At 41.9% G+C, this 6,000-nt stretch overlaps 1 pseudogene; it reads right to left on the minus strand.

Moving 5' to 3' along the window:
• Positions 1-4,153: 4,153 nt before the first annotated feature.
• LOC118995590 (stress-induced-phosphoprotein 1-like) lies at positions 4,154-5,745 on the minus strand (annotated as a pseudogene).
• Between the last annotated feature and the right edge of the window lie 255 nt (positions 5,746-6,000).

A 6,000-nucleotide genomic window follows, 5' to 3' on the forward strand; every position in this document is an offset into this window, starting at 1 on the left:
TTTTAACCATTTTTAAGAGAGACATTAATTTCTTTTTTAAAAAGATTTTATTTATTTATTTATTTTTAGAGGGGAAGGGAGGGAGAAAGAGAGGGAGAGAAACATCAATGTGTGGTTGCCTCTCACACACCCCTAGTGGGAACCTGGTCCACAACCCAGGCATGTGCCCTGACTGGGAATCAAACTGGCGACCCTTTGGTCCACAGGCTGACACTCAATCCACTGAGCCACACCAGCCAGGGCTTTTTGAATCATTTTTAAGGGTGTAGTTCAGTGGCATTAAATACATTCATATTGCTGTGCAATTGTCACCACTATCTATCTGTGGAACTTTTTCATAGAAATGTTCTGAACATGTTATTAAATGCATCTAGGACTCTGTTTCCTACCCAAGTCCTTTATTTTTGAGATCCTTTGCAGCTCAGGATCAACATAGCCGAGAGCAAAAGCACACTCAGAGGGGGGAAAAAAAAGACTCCTTTTGTCAAAAGGAAAAATTTTTTTTCATTTTATTTCTTTATTTTTAGAGAGAGAGTAAGGAAAGGAAAAAGAGAGGGAGAGAAACATCAATGTGTGTTTGCCTCTTGCGTGCCTCCTACTGAGGTCCTGGTCTGCAACGCAGGCACGTGCCCTGACTGGGAATCGAACCAGCAACTCTTTGGTTCGCAGGCCCACGCTCAATCCACTGAGCTACATCAACCAGGAAAAGGAAAAATTTTTTATAAAATCCTAGATTTGGAGGTGGACATTAGTGTTCAGTTAAAGTGAGGACAGGAAAATGTCTTCATGAAAAAGAGGTCATCTGAATAATGGGCCTCTTTTCTTAATAGAAAATCATTTTGCTTCTTTTCAGATAGGCCTTTGTGAACATGGACCACTTGATAAACGGCCCTACTCACCACAGAGCACTCATTCTAGCAACATATCTTGGGCTTTAAAATACAAAACTCTGTTTTTATTCAAAATGTTTACAGGGTCAATCAGTATTATGTTTTAATAAGTCTATTTTGTATGCATGTCAGTTTTTGACATCCTTAATTAAATGGCTAGGCTCCTGGCTTGGTTGTTTAGTTTTGTTTTGTTTTCAGCTTTTCCCCAAGATGATTATGAAGTTCCAGACACACAACTACTTGAAAGATTGCAACTGTTCTCTTGTCCCGGTCAAACCGTTTTAAATGATTAATGCCCAATTTCTTAAACTGAGCGGTAGGTATATGGACATTTATTATTCTTCATATCGGGCACACATGTTAGTCATACTGTTTCATGTATAGTCAGTATTTAATAAAAGGTTTCAAAAAATTCCTTCTGTGGTATATATTTCACTTAAGCGCATTCTTTTGTTACAAAACAACAAAGTTGATCATTAAATCCTGTCTTTCTTTTAGACACAGTTGTAAAAAAGATTTACTTTTGGGTACTTTCTAATACACTCAGTCCCTGATTCACACGTGGCCAAAGAACCACCTAAGATGAGTAAGGCTCTGACTTGGCTGGAACTCCCTTCTCTCTTCTGCCTCTGCCTGGAACAGTCTCCACTCCTGCCCGGTTCCCCTCACCCCTCCGCATGATAGGCTGCACAGCCATTTCTTTCCCTTTCTTAATAGTGATATCACGTACAATATCACCATTTCCTCTTATTTGAATCCTACCCCTCTCGAGAGTGTGCTGTTTGCCTCATTTGGAAGCCCCGCTGCGTCCCTCGGAAAGATACACCACCAAGCACTGCTGAGTTTGAGCACTCCACTCTTTCTCCATGTACCCACGTTCCCCCAGGACCCATTGCTCTAACAACCCCTCCCCTAGGGCAGCAGGCCAAGTTCTAGTTTTCCACAGAAACACTCACATGATGGTGATGTCCTATTACTATTGGGGTGCTATTTTGGATGTCACGGGTTTCGGGAGCGCAGCTCTTGCGTGCCTCCTACTGAGGATCTGCAGGATCTGAGAATCCAAACTGTTGCAAAACCTCGTTTCCAGTTAAAAAAGATGTTCTGCCTCACAACGAAGCAATGAAAAAGTAAAATTTAAAATAAAATCCATGACAATTTGCCTATACTTTTCACACAAGACTTCAACGCTTTCACAAAAACATCTTTTTAAAAGCCTTTTTGCTATAGCTAACCGTTGCTACAGGACTTACTATATTTACAACTAAGAAGCATATACTAGCAATCTTTGGACACAGATAATGCACAAATTATGACTAGTGGTATTAAATCTACTTCTTTCCATTCATTAATTCAGCACAAATTTAGTGCTGAGTTTCTATTCTGTATAAGGCATTATTCTCAGCACTGGAGACCCAGTACTGAACAAAACAGGCAATACCCTGTCTTAATGGAACTTACAGAGGACATGGCTCCTTCTAGGCACTTAATAAATATTGGTTGAATGAATGATTGATTGCATGTGGCCAGCAAAACCATTAGACTATAGTAAATATTTATGTTTTATAAAATTCAGTGAAATCAGTGAACAAAGGCGTTGCAGAACATAAATTAGGGGAATTTGTTCCAGCAGTCAAAGTTAAAATATTTCCTTATTATAATGAGGTAGTGCAGGGTAGGAGTGTGGGGTGATCACAACCAGAAGCCACGCACCTCTGCAGTTCACAGGACCCTTGCTTTGCAGAGGACTGGGGTGGAGAGAAATGCCATCCCACCGCTACCTCCATGCCTTTTTACAAATTATTACTTTAATGCCAAAGTTTATTTTATTTATAAGTGATTTGGATTCATCATCTTAACTCCAAGGACTCAGTATCAGTTTTCAGTGGCATTATAGCAAAGGACAAAACTTGACCAAATGTAACAGAGGCTTTAGTCTGTGATAATTGGTTTGCATTTTAAATCTCATCTTTACAGATATTTGTAATAACTTAATTTTTATGATATTACCTATGATTGCAAATCCCCCATAGCATTCACACTCATACACAAGACACAGAAAGTGAGAGAGATGTATTTTAAGGAGTTATGTGTGCAATAATGAAAGCTGGCTAATACAAAATTTACATGGTGGACCAGCAAGCAGAATCCCCAGAAGGAATTGATGTTGCAGTGTTGAGTCTGAAGGTAGTCTGGAGACAGAATTTCTTCCTTCTTTGAGAAACTCAGTCTTTTCTCTTTGTGCCTTCCGCTGATTGGATGTGGGCTACCCACATCGTGGAGGGTAATCTGCTTTACTCAGAATCTACTGATTTAAATGTTAATCACACCTAAAAAATACTTTCACGGCAACATCTAGACTGGTATTTGACCAAACAACAGACAGCATAGCCTAGACAAATTGACATGTAAAAGTAACCATCACAATCCACTGTTTATCAACTTAACATTCATACACATCCTTAAACCATCCTTAATTTCCAAATAAAGAAAATACCAGTCATACTTCCACCTAACATGGTACAACTATCCTGCACACAACTGAAAGCACACCAACTCTTTTCCTACAGAAGATGCAGAGTCCTTGGCTGATAGTCACTCTTCTTGATACCTGTAACTTAAATACTAAGATTAAAGTTAACCATACTTAAATACTATGATATAAAGTCAATACCTCTTATGTCATATGATAAAGGGACAAGGGAGGGAAGAAAACAAAGATAGATAGGATGGATAGATAATATCAGACAGATACATAAATACATGCATACATGCACACAAGCATATTTATAACAAAATAAGAAAGAAATACTTATAACAATTATAGTCCTCCTCTTTGTAACTGCTGACATAGTCATAGTTTTATTGGAGAAGGAGACATGGAGTTAACAATGTGAAGACAGTTGGGACTTGAGGTTGGGAGGAACATCCTTCTCTCCCATACATGTCCACTGCCCCAAATAAAAAATAACCAACTATGGAGAGCAGCTGAGACAGCGACTGGGGACAGAGGACTGGGGAGAAAGACATGGAACTCAAGGGCAGCAGAAGAGACCATGCATGTGCTGGGAGGTCCCAGAGGCAGTGGATGTAGAGCATCATGGGCACAAGTCTCTGGATCTTCCATACAGGGCTGTATAAATTAAGAGAGCGATAAGGTGTTTGCTTTTTCCCCTTCTCTGCCTTCGGCTCCATGCTGCTTGCCATGATGCTAGCTCCTCTTCCCCACAAGGGCTAAAGGGAGGGGCATGATGAGTAAGTCGTCACCAAATTGCAATCAGACCCACATCTCTCAGCTTCTGGATCTTCTGTGCTATTTCAGGATTCTTTAAGTGTTTGCTGAGTGCCTGCGGATCCTTCTGTATCTGTTCCAGGGTGAGCCTCATAGCTGGGTCACTCATGATCTGCTGCACCTCAAGGTCAGCCATGGTCTGTCGCTTCACATCTTTGGGGCATCGTATTGGTTGCATGGGACCATCATACAGCATTGGTAACCATCTGCTACCTCCTTACAGTTAGAGTCCACCTCTAGCGCCTTCTGGTAGATATCCATAGCTTTAGTGAAGTCGTTCATATGCCTCTAGAGCAGCTGCTCTCTGTGTATAGCCTTTGACGATGGTTGGCTCTAGCTGCATACATTCTTCCCAGTCCTTGAGCATCAACTGAAACTTCAGCAGTTTGCTGTAGTAGGAAATTTGCTGTACAATTTGGCATCTCTTGCATTTCATTTGATGGCTTCTGTACAATGCTCATGACTTGGAGATAGCGCCCTTTCTGGAAACATTCATCACCTTTGTTCTTCTCCTCCAAAGCCAGGGAAGGGTTTATGTAAGCCAATCACTCTTGCTCCTTCAAGATTTCCTCTGCCTGTTGGCATTTCTTGAGCATATCTGGTGTTTGGTGCTCTGCTAGAGACTTGTAGAAATGGAGGGTTTCCTTATATTTTTCTTCTTTGAAGTGGTAATTGCCAATTTGTGCATAAGCTCTGGCAATTTCTCAGTAATCTTCCCAGTTTTCTCCACCCACTTCAATGGCCTTCTCACAAAGCCCTCAGTATTTACTCTAGTGGTCCTTTTTGAAGTACACAGCTGCTTGATTGGTCATGTTGGTGCTGCCCAGGTCCTTGGCTCTGCCACAGTGCTTCTTTCTTCTTATAGGCATCACTCCCCAACTCTTCTTCTTTCAGTGCCTGCTTCTTATTCTCTGGAAGATCCTCTTCCACTGGTTCTGGCTTAGTGTCTTATTGGGGAGGAGATGGTGGTGGAGGTGTTGCAACTTCCCCCTCCTCATCCATACTGCCCAGATCAAATCCCGGGAGGACACTGAGAATAGTCATGATCTGGGGATCTTGCAGTTTCATGCCCAGGGTGGATGGGATGTTGCCCAGTTGCTCTATCAGCAGTACATGGTAGAAAGGATCACTGAGCAGCGCCCTTGTCCTGGGCTCACTCTCCAACTTCTGGTACAGTTTGGGCGTGTTCAAAGGGTTCATGAATTTCCTCTCTGCCAACCAGGTCTCCCTATTTTGTAAACACTCTTTGAGCTGAGGATTATTTGCTTCATATTTTAGAGCCTTTTCATAGATTTGTTAGGCTTCTTTAAACCTGTTTAAGAACTTGAGTGCTGCTGCTTTTTGTGAATGGCCCTTGCCCCATCCAGGCTTTAATGTCAGCATGTTTGTAACCATTCGCATAGGCCTTCCGGTCGTCTCCTCTCCTGGTAGGCTGCTAAGCAGTTGCTGTAGAGAACCTCATTCTGGGAATCTAACTTAATTGCTTTGGAGTAACGCACTGTCAATTCTGACAGCGCTCAGAGACTTCTTGCCCTTCTCTGTCAGCTCATTTACCTGCTCCATAGCTTGGCCCGGAACCCAGTTGAATTGACTCCATCCTCACCACATTGCCAACGGCACATGCCCCGTAGCTAGTAGTTATACGTACCTTCTTCCACTAGTCATTTCCCTCAGCAGGCACCTTGATGGGTTGTGGTTCTTTGCCCAGCAGGGTGACCCAAATGTTTACTTTGGATCTAGGCCATTAATGGACCTGCCTGAATTAGATTGTTGTAGTTTTCCATTGACTTTAATCCAGGGCATGGAATAAACAAAGCT

This window comes from Sturnira hondurensis, unplaced genomic scaffold, assembly GCF_014824575.4.
Source record: "Sturnira hondurensis isolate 20B ecotype Veracruz unplaced genomic scaffold, ASM1482457v3 Scaffold0010128, whole genome shotgun sequence".
In the NCBI taxonomy this organism is placed as follows: domain Eukaryota; kingdom Metazoa; phylum Chordata; class Mammalia; order Chiroptera; family Phyllostomidae; genus Sturnira; species Sturnira hondurensis.